The following is a 16,557-nucleotide window of genomic DNA, read 5'->3' as shown; positions in this document are numbered from 1 at the left end:
CAAATCAACAAAGTGCTCCATGTAACACATTTCAATTCCCCTGAAAATTATTTACCTCTGAACAGCATTCTTTCAAACATATCTGAATTGGGATATTGAACATTTTACAGTAGCTATGAATGCTTTAGGCAACCTAGGCCAGTAAAACACATTCTTTGAGTCAAGGTGTTTTGGAACGAGTCTGCTATATTGAGAACAGATTTTGGAGCTGCATGTTTTTAATGCTTGACTGTTTAAACCACCATAGTTCACATTTCTTTTCCGTTTCCATAGCATGAAGCACAATAGGTGTAATCACGAGCACAATACCACGCCGGAGATTTCATTTTGGTCTAATTAGCCTGCTGTGCAAAATCAGTTGTCTTTGTTTGGAGGCCTGGGTCTCTTAAAGAAACAAAAAATAAAAATAGAAAAAGAGCCACACAAACCCAAGGCTCTGAATAGACAATAGACAGGATCTGTGAACACAGAACTTTCTGTTCACCTGGCGTACGGTCAATTAGCTTTGTGTTGCTGTGTTTATTTAATGTCAGCTCTGATTAATAGGCACAACATGGTGTATAGAACACCTGAAATGTAGTATGGTGCCTGGGTGGGACATTGCTGCCATCTGATACCATCTCCACAACACGGTGCTTATCTCGTCGCCCCCCCCTCCTCCCCCTGGGGGTGTTTACAGCTGTTTTATCGTCAAGACAAATTATTGCGGCTGTGTGCCTCTTTTACCCCCCTCAGAATGAAGCAGTGATCATCAACATCACGGTCACTACCTCTCGCCATCCTTTTGGATTGGTGCATGCTTGGCCGTACTTGGCCATGCTTAGCGGCATTTTAAAGTTGGTGACATATGTCAGTTTTAAGTAAATGTGTTTGTTGATCTTTGTATTCATAACCTAGGGATCCAAGAAGAGGAGAACATATTGTTGGGGGTGGGGGGGGGGTTATTCCCTCTCTAATCTGTCTGTCTAATCTAATATAGAAATTATTTTTTTTTTGAGCGGCTGTGGCTGATTTAACCGGTAATACTCTGGTAAATCCGGACTAGCCTGACCGGGCTGTGTGCTGTAAAATGAGAGAACCAGGTTATATTCACAGAGGATAACATCCCTCCACAGAACACACAGCACACATCCAGTGTGCCTGCCACTGCCCCTTTCTAACTCCCAAACACACCTAGCAAAACTGCACTTTTGAACTTAAGACAGAAACCTTAGTGATACTCCAAAATAGGTTATAGTCTCACTCTAATAAACGTTGACTTCCTGCTGGTCTTGTTAAGAAAATGACACTTCCTTTACCACTGACCATAATTGTTATCAAACCCCAGGCGGGTAAGCACAGCCACTCTTGCCCATATGTTGCCTGCGGGATAGATGCAGCAGCAGGGGGGGTGGGGGTCATGTTTATTGCTTTTCATAATGTGCCACCAGTGTCCAGTAATGAGGACTTTGCCCTATGATTGTGCCTGTTTAAAATGTTACACTTTACCACCTTACTACTGGGCTCCAGCTACATTTGATGGCACAGGCTTCATAAGGCTTGCCACAAATTAGTAGGTCTTGTTATTTCAGCATTAGCTTGTCAACACCTCATCTTAATTTCACAGCTGAACCACATTTGAACCGTATAAATGGAGACCTCGAACGCTTTGGCTGCTTGTGTCGAGAGGAGATAGGAGGTGAGTGTGTGTAGGTGTAAGCACACAGGCGTATTTGTGTCTATTCCACTATGTATGGATGTGAGTGTGCGTGTCAGCATGTGTTGAAAAGGCATTCTCCTCCTCAGAGAGATGTGAATTCAAAATAACAGACACAGAGATAGAAATAGAGGGAGAGAGACAGCGAGAGTGAGCGCGCGCTCGAGAAAAAATAATCTCATGCTATGTTATCCCTGCAAAACCTGACAAACCACCCCCGAGACTGATCTGGCTTAGCATTCAGTGTGGTTAGGGGCTTGTTTGTGCTCCTATGATTGGAGCAGGCTGGCTAAGTTGGCCTCATAACAGTCCAGTCATAGTGGAGCCCAAGTGGAGTCACGCTGCCTAGGGATGGCAGGCCCGTCTCTATCTGGCCACAGATATCAATAAGTGCAGCAGTGCAGTCTTCTGGGAGTCTGGACAGTCCAAATGTTCTCCCCTGTAGGAGGGTTATTAATTGTCCCGATGTTGTATGTGGTCTGCTTGCACAACATGTTTTTTTGTTGAACATTCTAAATTCCAGGCATGTATCCCAGAATGCAATTAGTCCTCTGCCATTAGATCAAGCGACACATGTCTTCTTGCCTCGTGCCCGGTCTGGAATTGCGGTGAGGGGAGGCAGAAAAAGAAAGAAATTAGTATGGAAATTAGCTGTCTTCAAAGCCTTTGGCGTTAAAGGTGGTGTAAGGTGCTACAGGAAGGTGGCAGTTCCCTTTGCAGATATCCAAGTAAGAGAAAATGCAGGGATACAGGAGGATTGATTTCCTTGGGAGACTCATATCCCTCTGTGCAATGTGGGATTAAGGAAATGGCACATGAAAGGCATATCATGCTGTTTAGTATACACTAATTACCCATGCCGTACAGAGTGGTCTGGGAAAAGCAGATTGTATTTGAACATCACACCGTGATTTTTGATCCATGGAGAATTGGAGGTCCTTAACATTTTAAAATAAACACATTAGAGTTTGTAATCTTTACTCGAGCCCAGGCCTGAGAGATGAGTCTGCTTTGCCTTCTGATGCTTTTCTTCACTTCCTCTGGGCATTAGAAAAAATTATGACAAACTTACACATGTTGAAGCTCCACTGCAGTAATGCATGTATTATATCAAATAAGTCAGTGCTTCAGCACCCAGGGCAGTATTCAGGGCAAATGGCAACTGGCAGCATGCACACAGGAAAAACTCGGCACATTGACATTTTACTGGGGGTGAAAAAGGGGGAGAAATTACACCAAACAGCACCTCCTATAGGTCAGGTTAATATTTGAATAGCATAATGGCCTTTATATCATTTAATTTTAACTATTCAGGTCAGTGTTGGTCAGCTGTGCACTGGGTTACGGTTGCCAGTTATGTGTTGAGGTCAATGCTCTTTTGAGATGTGATATAACTGTGCTGAACATTGTGCTAAGATGTGGTAATGTGTGAACAATGTGAGACCTGAGGATTATTAATGTCTTGGCCCATCAGCTGCAGCGTGGAATGATTTCTATATATTGTAACAGTTTGTTGTATTGGTACAATATTTGGTGGTTGTATAGGGTAATTTATTTTCTATTTTACAACCTTCTAGTAGCTCTGCATGTACATGTACAGATAACATGTAAGCTCATGTGGTCATTAATACAGTTGGTTGCTCTCTGCATACATTCAAAGTGAAGAGAATAGATTTTGGGTTGAACCTGCATGTTGTTGACACAAAGAAAAACTGGTTTAATTTTAAGAAAAGATCATGGTTTTGATTAAAATAACCAAGTGGGTAAGCGAACGTATGGCGAGAGTAGCTCCTATGGTGCCATTTTGATGCTAACAAGCACTCACCCCCCATTAGCATCCCATTGACTGCCATTCATTTTGACGTCACTTTCACAGCGAATTACTATACATCTGAAGCGTTTAAAGACTTTATTTGTCCATTGTTTATTTCTAAAGAAACACGACCATGTATAAAAGGCTCCATTACCTTGTATCTCATGTTATGGCTCCGTAGCAGACGTTTTTGTAAAAATAGGCTAACGATTGTGTCATAATCACACGACTTACTGTTGCATAGTAGAGGAATTACCGTATAGTACAGGAGAAGCTCACAGGCAGTTTCGACTTACATTAGCTGTTTAAGTTTAATTACTAATGTTAACTAGCATTTTAGTTAGCAATAATTAGCCTGTGCTCATGTTATCTCCTTACATATACCTACGCTCTCCATCTCTGCAAGATTGGGAATGATTGAGATTTCTCTTGGCACAGCTACCAGAAGACTTACAACTTTCAGACAGGTTGCTCATGTCACATCTACGTCATCTCTCTCAGTTGGAGGCTGCACAGTAACGCTCAGTGCTCACCGGAAAAGTGCTTCTAATATCCTTCACTGGTCTCCGTCCAGAGCAACGGGATCTGTTGCTCCATTATATACTGTCTATGAAAATAACCTGGTTAAAGTGAGGAAACAATTATAGTCATAGGTAAAGGAAGAACGTGGTTCAGGTTAGGGAAAATTTGCAGTGATGGTTTAAAAAAACCAAAATGTTGACTGTTGGTAGGACATGGGATACAAACCGCCAACATCTAACCAAAGAGGTTTTGAGGAGCTACTACAACATCACACTACTTCCACCTTTGCTTATGACAGACAGTAGTAGTAGTAGTAGTAGTAAAATAGAGGTCCTTGTCAAGTAAACATAAGTCACATTTGGTACTTAAACAAACAACTGATGCTGTCTTTTTTTGGTGTGAGCAGTCTCGTTAAAACAAACTCACTGTTTAAAACTCAGCTTCTTTCATTTTCAGGCTTCAGCCACTTCTTGATTAGTCGTTTTTGGCCAAAATAGTGTAATAGTGTGCTTGGTATAAGCACAAAGAAAGTCATTCAGACTAGTCCCAAGGTTTCCTCTTTTATTCCATACAACTTTAAGGTCCTTATTACCTGAATATCTAAGATAATTGCTCTTTCTAATCTTCATTATCTCTCTTACTATGTAGTAGGTATAGATGGTGCTGCTTTTTTTTTGGCAAGAGGCAATCTGGCCCTGAGGCTATAGGAATTCCTTTCCCCCATGTGTCAGCTAATGTTTACTGAGGCCTGAGGACTGAGGATGGATCACAGGATTTCATAATCCACTGCCCGTACAGTGGAGCAAGGGCAAAAAAATAATTCTCTTTGTGTCAACAGTTGTTTTATTCATGGGTAATTTCCCCATAGCCAGACTCACGCTGCAGCCAGAGATGGAGAGAAAGAAAGAGATAGCAAGAGAGATGTCCACACTCAAGTGCTCTGCCTCCCTGGAAACCGCTTCATGATATGGTTGTAAAGCCTTGCTATTTGTATTCCACCTGAGTTGTTCCTTCTCATTCATGTGTTTTAACCAACCGTGTATTTGAATTTATGAAAGCCATATAAGTCAAGAGATGCAGATGATGTCAGCAGTTCTTTAAGGTGTGTGAGTGTGTGTGTGTGTGTGTGTGTGTGTGTGTGTGTGTGTGTGTGTGTGTGTGTGTGTGTGTGTGTGTGTGTGTGTGTGTGTGTGTGTGTGTGTGGCGGGGGACATCTCTGGAAACGCTATTCAACAGTTTTCTTTTTGCTCCCTGGGCACTGGCTATTTTCCAAGATGTAGTTCAGGATCAATGCGCTGTGGAAGTGAGCTCTAAATGGCAGCACTGGAGGTAAAACTCACTCAGACCTGAGCACAGATTGTGGAAATCAGAATTTCAGAAATGTGATATTTCACATGGTATAGAGCGGCTGTGCATCCTCTTTGATATTTTCTCTTTTATTTTCTTATAGTTATATACAGTATATACTGTATAGCCATAGTTTATAGTGGTTGATGGGTTTTATCACACATAAGAAAAGCATGTCGTGTCAAGGGACCGTTTTTAACCACTAATAGATTAAAGCAGTATTACTTTCCTCAACGCAAATTAAGACAAAAAATATTCTTAGGCAATCGCAAAATGTATTTATCGTCAATTGAATGAAAACTCAACAACAAGGCGAAAGACGGACAAATTAACAAATTACTGTTAATGCAAGGTCCTACTCAAAGACCTGCATGTATCTGCAGACTCACACTGTTGTCTAGCTCCCAATTAGTAGAAATGTATCCTCCACCGCCCAAAATTAGCTCTTGCTCAGAAATTGATTTAGCTGCGTGACCTGTTGTTATTAAAGTAATGGTTCGGAGTAATTTCACCCTAGGGTCCTTTGCACCATGACCTCGAGCCTACCAACTGCCCAGAAGCTTTTTTCACCTGGGTCGAACATTGGGAGAGTTAGCGTAGAGTAGCGTTATCAGCTGAATAGATTAGCGCAGGGGCTAATGGATCCAGTGATGTATCTCGTAAGTTACCCCACTAATAATGCCCGAAATGATACCAAACTTCTACACTAGTACAAATAGGTTATGCACTCATAAAACGATGGATTGGAAAGTTTGTAAGTACACCAGAAGTTTATGTAAATAACACTTGCCTGCTGGCTTCTCGTCTCTTCTGCTGCTGCTGCTACCGAGTACTTAGGGACGTCTACAAATTACAACACCGAAAAGAGATACAACAAAAATATAAAAAATATTTATTAATTTTACTTTTCTTTTAAAGTAAGTGCTGTAGTATAACTAGCAGGAGACAAGTTATAATTGAGGTAAGTTTGGAGACATTACCTTATTTAATCATTAATTTAATAAATATTTTTGTTGTATCTCTTTTCGGTGTTGTAATTTGTAGACGTCCCTAAGCACTCGGTAGCAGCAGCAACAGCAGCAGCAGAGAGCAGAAGCCAACAGGCAAGTGTTATTTACATACACTTCTGGTGTACTTACAAACTTTACAATCCATCGTTTTATGAGTGCATAACCTATTTGTACTAGTGTAGAAGTTTTGTATCACATCTATCATCAGCATCTAACATGCAGTAATGTTCCGTCTCTGTCAGTGATGTTATCTGACGTAACCGGTTCTCTAAATTCATTAACAGAATTAGACAAGTAGCAGCAACAAAATGGCCGGGGCAAACTATGAAAACAAGCACACTGACATTTATAAAGAGGTAAGCTAATGTAACATTATAAAGTGTGAATGTCAATCTAACGTTAATGTCCAATGTTACTTTAAGTCGTTTATCTTTCGCGCTACTATCTAAATGAATGAATGAGTATTTTTCAGGATTAATGTAAAAAATGATGACAAAAATCAGACTAAAATGGCTTTAGTTTTTGAAACCAAACTAGAACTAACTAAATCAAATGACTAATATTTAAACAAATAAACTTTTTCGTCAAAAGACTAAAACCAAAGTCCTTTTAGGCAAGTCATGCCACTCGGCCGCCATCTTGGCAACGCCTCCGGGCAGCTATTTCGGACTAACAAGACCAGGCTCCTATCTAAATGAATGGGCAGAGAGTCAGAACTGCACTTTCACTGGTCATCGGGACATAAAAACTACATGTATAGAAACAGCAGTAGAATATGATAAAAATCGCTGAAAAAGTTTGATGACTTTGCCCCAAAATAAGGTTTAAAACGCCTATTTCCCCACAGGTTATACTGTTACTACGCATGCGCAAGGGTTCACGACACCAACTTCATTTAGACGATAGGCTTAAATGTTTCCCGGCTTGACTGTTAAAAAGCAGATGATTGGCTTTCCAGCGGGAGGGGCGGGACATGTGCATACAACCGCCATCTTTGCCGTTACGGTTTTTCCTTATATAGTTGTATTGAGGATTGAGGAAGTGGCATGTCTCTTCTAAATAGTCTCTGCTAAAACTAACACTAGATTAAAGGTGCTCTGTAAACATTCAGTGTTGCATGTCAAAACACATTGTGTGTATCCTTGATGCCTAGCAAACACTGCTTTTCCTTCCTCATAAAATGCTTAAATTTTTTATACTTTAAAAGGAGCTGTACTCAAAATACTAAAACAAACAGCCTGCATATGGCTCTTACAGACTGTTCCCCAATACTTAAAATACCTACATTTTTCATGCACATGCGGTCGGACCGACTATCAAAACAAAGAACAGAGAAACTTGAATTACAGCATATACACAGACAGAGTGTGACTTCATTCTCTGCTCAGCAATCTTTGCGTAGCAAATATTTGCACTACTAATGGTCAAAAACTCCACAGCGTGCCTTTAAATGATGCTACTATCACACAGACACTTTGTCTTACCAAGACCATTTGCCCACCAAGTGTAGTCACATAACAGAGAGGCTTGAGACAGCTTCTTTCAGGCTCTGCTGCAGCTACACTGTTAAACTTCCCCATCAATATGTGTTTATACTGCTGTCAGAGCACCAACCTGGGGGCTCCTCTGCTGTGTCCCTCACTGATCACAAAGGTGGAAAAACTCCAGTGTTTGTTGGCAAGCCATCGTGGCCCTTTGCAGACCTCAGGATGTACATTCTATGCATACTCGTGTATTTTTTCTCTCCTCTGCTCTGATATCTGGGCTGCACAGGACTGCAAAAGCAGGATCATCTTAAGGTGGATAAAGAAGGACTTTCACTATCATAACCCTGTGGATTAACTGGTGCCTTCTCTATGCTGATATGAAAGTGCACTGCATTGCAGGCAGAGTATATGAGCACTGCAGGCAGAGTATATAAGTCAAAGGTGCATTGTTTGGCATTCTCTCAGTGAGAATGGGTGGCTCACAGTATTTTGTTAGATGATTGGTATGGTGGCAGAGGTATGCATCCAAGAGTTTGTTTCACACCAATGTAAACACATATAATGGGAAAAAAGGAACTAAGTTAAAAAAAAAATGGCCACTTCAATTCCATAAATAGCAACAATAAAGAAATGTTAATAGGAAAATCAACAGGATAACAATAATAGGGAAGCAGAAAAAACAAAACATTAAAAACATCATGCATAATCAGTGACCACCATTTACAGCTACAAATGATTGTATTTAATTAAATTTTTTTTAGTTAGTTAGTATAACTGTTGTTGTAGTCTATATCGACGACGTTTCATTTATGGGGTTGTTCCGGTGCCGCCGGAGGTTACACTGGATGTCCTACATTTTGGGCCGGATGTCCCTCACCTTCCACTTTCTTTGTGTTGGCATTCTAAACTCCGGTCGATTCAAAAAACGTCCTCCGAGCTGGAACCGACAATCCAATTATATCTTTTCTTTGAGTAAAATTCTCATCACACACTCGACAGCCATTTTAATTCCAGAACTCGCCTCCCTTTGTGCACATGTTCCACCAAAACACAGTCACCATGTCACCATTCCTGCGTCTGGTGCTCAGCGCCGCCCAAGACGATTGTGATTCGTTTAAAGAAATGTCAATAACCCAGAGCACGTTTTTCTCCCATCCCGGAATCTTGTGTGGACTAGCTGGCAATGCAAGACTACTGTTGTTGTTGCTGAGCATCTCTCTCTCTCTCTCTCTCTCTCTCTCTCTCTCTGTCTCAACCCTCTGCCTCTCATCTTACTTTCTGTGTATCATTTTGTCATACGTATTTTTTATACTGTAAATTCATTATGGTGGTCTGTTCTGTACACACAACTCTATTGCACGTCTGTCCATCCTGGGAGAGAGATCCTTCCTCTGATGCTCTCCCTGAGGGTTCTACCATTTTTCTACCGTTAGTTTTTCCCTAGTCTATATCCTTTGCGTTCCACTTCCCGGATTGCTCCAGTGCTGCAGGAAATTCCGCCGGATGCATGTACTTTCCGTTTCCTTCCGCTTTCTTTGTGTTGGGATTTTAAATTCTGTGGATTTATGAGGACTAAATTGTTAACTGCTCCTCAGATCTCTGCATGGTAAATTGAGACAGCTAGCAAGACTATCTTTTCAATCTGAGTTTTCTATCGCACAACTATTTTGCAGAGGCTCTGTGCGGAGTTTAGCACCGCCCATGACAATTATGATTGGTTTAAGAAATGCCATTAAACCAGAGCACATTTTCCTCCCATCCCCGAATGCTATGTGGAGTAGCCAGACTCTCCTTCAGCACGCTGTGGAGGAGACTAGTTTTTCCCTATCCATAGGGTCAAAGGATGGAGGGTGTCATATGCTGTACAGATTGTAAAGCCCTCTGAGACAAATTTGTGATATTGGGCTATAATAAAATAGAATTGAAAACTGAATTGAATGTCATATTGTACCCACTATAAATCTGAGCTTCTGAGAGGAAAAAACAGTCACATCAGCCTCCCAGTTGCGATATCTATTACTTGCTAGAAAGCGTCAACAAACTGACCATTTTTGCAAAGCAACATCATTGGCAGTTCAATGTAAATAGAATCCATTATTAACACAATTACAATTGATTCAGTTTCATTTAAAAATGAGCTATATAGCCTACACAGTTTGTTTATATCTAACTTGCTAATTAACAACTAGAAATATGTGATTCAATTACAATTGCTACTTTAGGCTGCTGCTACACCATTTATATGGTGTGACTACAGGACTAGCTAAGTGAGTAACCATTTTTGAGTAACATGGGAACACTCCTACGTCATAACAACATGATGTTCCCATTTGCCAAACGTCATGAATGTAGCAACAGCTCTGCAACTTTGCATCTGAATGTGCTACTGAGTGATATTTTACCATTCCTGCAGAAGGTCTTGATTAAGTTATTAACCACTGGGAGGCAGAAGGTTGTGTCTACTATTCCACAGTCAAAGTGCTACAGAACAAACAGGAAAGTGACTCAGCATAGTCTCTCTTTTGCAGCTGTGAATTAAAAGTTCTCTGTAAAGGTGACCTGATTAGGCATTGTTCCAGCTGGACCTCATTAGGTTAAAGTGCACCTAATAACCTTTTGGCGTGAATGACAAGTTGCATTAGTTCACTGCACAAGCTTTTTTGCAATGCTGTGGCTCGTCCTGTCTACAGGGGAGAGTTGTGAATATGTGAACAATCTCTGTTATATGGCAGCATTGCCTCATTGATTCAACTCCTGTGTTCTCATATGTTTCATTAACTTTTGCAAGAAAATGATCGATATTAGCCATATGAGATCTAGTTCAGCTGGGGGGAGTGTATAAATTGAATTTAGGTCTAAGGTTGACAGACTACTTGTTTACAGTACACTAGGTGTGGCTTATTACATGGGTTATATGTGTGTGTATGTGTGTGCACAAATGGGTTTATACATGTCAGAGTCAATAGACATCATGCCTCCACATGATAGGTCCTCAGGGCACTTAGTTTTTCTCGCAGTGGGCTCTAGATGCATAATGCAAGGCTTGGGTTTACTTTCACCTTCCTCGACCACACACACAACATCTAGATTACATTCCCTGCTTCAGTCACCAAAACAAATTCATGTCAAATTGCCACATCACCGGTGAGAGGAAGTGATTTCTGACATTACGTTGCAAACAAGTAAACGTGGAAATAATACATCAACAAATCAGGGGCTGATGGACAAATTATTCTCTCTTAGGGACTAATCTCAATTACCACAGCAACACAAGAACCATGATACTGCAGTTTCTAGACAAAAGGCAGTAAGGCCAGTGCCCAGCGAAGTGGCTGCCCCCGCCAAACTGGAAGCTCACAACCCCTCAGTGTTAGATAAGGTTGTAATAAGATATAGTCAAAGCCTGGCAACTAATCTGATCTTTCACCTCAGTGAAAGATAGGAAAGATATAAAAAGGTATTAGGAGTGGGCACTAAGAGGATTAGAGTATGGAAACGGATGTGTGCCGGCGTTTTTAATCCACTGATGCTTAACCCTTTCAAGCTGCCCAATCTGCTACACGCAAACAATGATTATTTAGTCCTGCTTTCGATGGGAGGCATTGCTCTTGTTTCAGACCAGTAACTCTCCACACACCTCCCACCCTCTCTCATTTAATTTGGTTTTGTGGGAACAAAAAAGGTGAGCAGCGGCCTGACAGAGCTCAGGTTTGATTAAGATTCTCTGTCCTGTGACAACACAGCATGGGTCGGCATCTCCGGTGAATTACTCTGGATTGAAGATTGACATTTGGTGGTTGGTTTAGCAGATGTGTGTGCGTGTATGCGCGTACGTGCGTGTGTGTAGCATTGATTTACATGGGCATTTGTTCAGGTTGGACCTCTGTATGTGGGTAGCAGCATTTGGGTAGCAGCACACATAACTGTTTGTGTTTTGTTTTACATATGTGTGCATGCAATTAGACATGTCCCTGTCTTTGTGTACACCAAGCGCTCAGTGGCTTAGTGCAGCCTAATCTCACATAGCCACACTTCAAGGATGTGAGATTAAGTACAGCCAGACTGTAGAGGGCAATTAATCTTCTTTCCACATCCAGGCGGCAGCTTTAATTTCAGGGTGGGCCGATCATAGCAACAGTGTGCTGTGTGAAAGGTGGAAACACACGTATTTGACCTTTTGACATATGTTAACACAGATACTAGTTTCAGGGGGGCAATACCATTGATGAGCCTTATTGATTTGAAGAGGGATCGTTGCAGTCAAAATTAAGTCATCACTCTGGGAGAGACAGCTGTTACATGGGCTATGACAGAGCCGGTCTACGGAGAGCCATTTCACTCCCTATTAAGCCCCACTGTACCAAATGTGGTTGCAGTTCCACCAGAGTTCCACTGGGGGCGATCGCAGGCGAGTGCAAAATGAATGGGACTCTATGGAGCTAGACGGCTAAATTTGTCTCTTTCGCCCTGATTGTCGTTGAGAAACCTCAGATTTGATTGTAGTTTTTGCAAGTTCAACATGGATTATAGGTCGAAAGTTGAATGAACGAGTACTTATGTCCTTTGGATTTCTTACAGGTTGAGTCGTTGTTGCCCATAACACGCTAGCATTCTGCCAATGAATGCTGATTTGAAGGACCGATTACAACAAGAGATCCCACTTGATGGCATCTGAAGCGGAACTAGAATGTCAGAGTGAATATTTCGGCATAGTCTTTAAAACATTCTAGCTTTTTCTAGCACATGTATTAACAGGGAGAGCCTACCTGTCAGCTGTGTTGTCGATGCCTCGAGAGAAAAAAGGAAGTGACTCAGAGCTTGCCGTAAAGCAGTATCTCTGGCCGTACTTTGTGTATGACATCATTGACATTTTAAAAGGCTTTTTAGAACAAAAAAGCCACTTTAAAAAAATCTAACACCCAGCAGTGTGTATTTTCTTAGCCTCCCCTTTCGAATGCAACATTCAAATTACTGGACAAAAAAATTATATCCTGAGAAAAGTGGATTTTGAGGGGTATAGCTCCATAGAGTCCCATCCATTCTGCACTCGCCTGTGAGCGTCCCCTATATGGAATCAGAGTGGAACTGCAACCTTCAGAAGCCGGAAGTATCAAGAGAGTGGAACTTCTTCCCTTATTAGAAATTCTTTGGCTATGAGCAGTCAAGCCCGAAAGAGCAGTCTTGTTCTATCATCCAGGTCTGCCCTGAAGGGTGGCGCCCAGCAGCCCACCGATCGTCGCTGTCTATCGGGACACAACCCTTGAATGCACAGCGAGCTTAGAAGAAGCATGTGGATGTAACCTTACAGAAGGGCACGACCATTAATAAATCGTAGTCTGCTGTGGGTGGTTGAGACAGGGAGAAATAACAGGTGTCAATCTTCATTACATGTGATCTGCCGCCTCTCCAAATTCCAAATTATTCCCCAATTAAGAAGAAAAATGAAGGCAAGGATGCTCTCTAGATTTGACATCCTAATTAATTGCTTCCCTCACATGAAGAATTGACTCATACTTCATGTCACCTTGGAGCCCTCGTGTGTTTTGCATCGCAAAATTAGTCAAGAGAGCTCGCTGTAAAATAAAAGTTTTCAAAGTGGAGAGGGCTTTAAAATGTTGACAAGTTATAATAATGTACGGAATTAATTGAATTATAGCTTGCTGTTTAATTATATGTAATATTTGCACAATTGTATATGTCAAGGTATTTTCATAAAACCGTACATCAATAAGTGACACACTGGTTTTAAATATGCCACAGAGTTGGATGTGAGGAATAAAACTCAAGCAGTGATGGCAGAACTCACTGAAGACCTAATTGGCTATACTGTGAAATGGGCTCGAGTTTTATTATCAAATCAGCTGTGGTGAATTAAAGCACTGTCTTTCATCCTGTCCTCTCATTTGTTATTTAGTTCCCCCACGGCATCCCTTCGTCAATTCTACCCCAGATTGTAGCAGGCAATTTCATTCCTACAATCAATTACAGGTTGATCGTGAATGGTTTACTGTGAGGGGAAAAATGTGAAAAAGATTGGAAATATGATTTCACTTCCATGGGTAATTGCACCAAATATGAATTTTATGACTGTCTCTTGCCGTCCTGGCGTCCTACCCCGCCCCACACACACACACACACGCACGCACACACACACAACTCACAACAAATACAAAGTTCTTTACAGACAGCACAACAGATTTTTGCATAAATATAAGTTTTCAGTGTGTCCTTGTGAACAGCTTAGTGATAGTTTTGCAGCATTACAGATGGCTTGATAAACCCCAATAAAACTTCCCTCACAATCATGTCTGCAACATGACAAGTGGATGGGAAAATTATGTATCATTACAGGACTTGGCTCCCTCTATGTACAGTAGTACATCAGTCACAGCGTCTCACGCGTGCTGAATGTATGTCATTCTAGCTTCAAGCCAACGCCCTCCTTTGGTGCAATTTTTACACTTGGCAGAGTGATTAACGCATGTGAGGCGCTAAATCTGGGTTGCCCAGAAAGCACCAGTGCTAGATAGAGTGGTACTCGAAATCCTTTCCACCTTTTTCCTTCCATTTCATCGGGCTCAACATACGTCTGTTGGATTTTCTTTCCTTTTGATGATCACCACTAAAAAATATTTGCTCCCTGAAAGAAAAGCCCTGTTGTATTATTTGAATTCATTAACTTGCTGTGTGTCTGCACATCTCTGCTTCTCATCGCCATAAATTCCCGAGAATCAGATTTGATATTTCCCTTTTCACTGCTATAGATGAAATTTGAAAGTCTAATGGTTCAAGTAACCTTGCAGAATTGTCTGCAGAACCTCTTGTGAACACTCTGTAAGCTGCAGCACTTCTCAGTCTCCCTGTGTCCCTGACTCAACTGCTTAGCAAATTGTCAGACAACCTACAAAGAGAATTATGGGCCCTAAGGGGTCTTGAGGAAATTGCACCACTGGCAGTTTTATCTGGGGGAGCTGCAGGGCCCAGACAATGCTCCACTTAAGTATGATGACAGACTAGAGGGGATGTACCCTGGCCCTTTCTATAAACTTCACAGCTGAAAACTAAAAACTCATGGCATCCCCTGCTGAAGTTGTCGCTGTAGGGCAAAAGTTAACAATCATAAATTTAGCTTATCAGCCAACTTGAAGACAAAACACATATAATATTTCTGGATGTGTTCCATTAGCAAAGTAAATTCAAATTTTGCCAGTATATAGTTCCATAGCATTATACAAATAGTTTAACCATTCATTTGAATGGTGACAAGTAACCCACTCGACAGTCTTGATGAATACCGCACGTGGAAATCATCCATCAAAGTAACGGGCTCTTGCTTGAAAACAAATCAAACTAAAAACCCAGACAGTTGACTCACATGGTGACAGAGTACAGCCAGCAGGTTGGCGTGCATTTGCCTTTGGTGTGTTTACATGTAGTCTGCTGCAGGAAATCATAACAGAGGAAGATAGACCTCTAAATGCATGCACAACACATTCAGGGAAGCGTATTCGCTTTGAAGTGGTTATTATTACACAGACAGAAAATTCCTGCAGGGATCAAGACGAGACACCAGAAAGACACAGTAGCACGGTGCTGCTGCTACGAGGGAAGCTCGTTTTTCCTTTGCTAGGTTAACATGTTGGTTTGATGTTTTCGCTGCCTCTGTGTAATTTGAATTAAACACTGCACACGATAGCAGGAGCGAGACTAAAGATACAACTGTTTCCACCGAGGTCTTTGTATATTGGCCTGTTTATGAGGGCGCTGATGTCCTATTGCCTGTCACATTCGTGATAACAAATTCTGCCTCCAGTCCCCCCTAAACACATTTCCCTCTTATTTTGTGAAAGGTGCGCTCACTGTGTGTTCTGCGTAGTGTATGCAGAAGTTTCTCATTAAGCACAGTAATGAACAGGAGTATCAGCAGCGGGCAAGGTGTTTTATTAAAACCAAGTGCGGAGAAGTGAACCAAGCTACACAGCCTCACTTCTGACACTCAGCAGAGAGCTAAATAAGCAGAGCATTGGACTTTTCCCTTATTTCAATACTGCGAGTGAGAGAGATAAACAGTGGAATTAGGCTGACTGTGTATGTGGTGCTAGTGGAGCCTCTTGCCGCCTGACCCGTCCACGGTGATGAATAATGAATGAGCAGGACAGAAGCAGTTACCATTTGGAGACAGTTTCCTGATGAATGATTACTGGCTCCATTGGGTCTGTATTTGCATAGGAGATGAAAATGTCGAGAGGAAGACACATGGCCGTTACAGTAGTGGAGGCTGTAATACTTTTGACTGCTGAGCAGGCAACTCTTCTAATGTTATAATCAACTAGCATGGCTGGTCATAAGAGACCACACATAAAACAGAATAACTGAAGATGGGTGAGGGGTGCATGAGGTGACATTTCAAATGAGATGTATTTATCTGTTATGCTATTAAATGGGTCTGTCTGCTCCAGCAGAAATTCCGATTTATGTTAATACCATTCTGTACAGCTGTTCCTTTAATAACCACATTCATTACTAGGCGACAGTTATTAACAGAGCAAAAAAGGAAAAAAGCTATGCAACTGAGGTGAGGGAAATTTCTCACATATTCACACACACATATAGGCCCACCAGAATAATGAGGTTAAAGATAATGATCACTTCTGCAGAAAAGGAAACTGAACCAGTTGATTC

The sequence above is a fragment of the Perca fluviatilis genome, chromosome 10 (genome assembly GCF_010015445.1).
Source record: "Perca fluviatilis chromosome 10, GENO_Pfluv_1.0, whole genome shotgun sequence".
Taxonomy (NCBI): Eukaryota; Metazoa; Chordata; class Actinopteri; order Perciformes; family Percidae; genus Perca; species Perca fluviatilis.
This window is presented reverse-complemented; position numbering follows the sequence as displayed.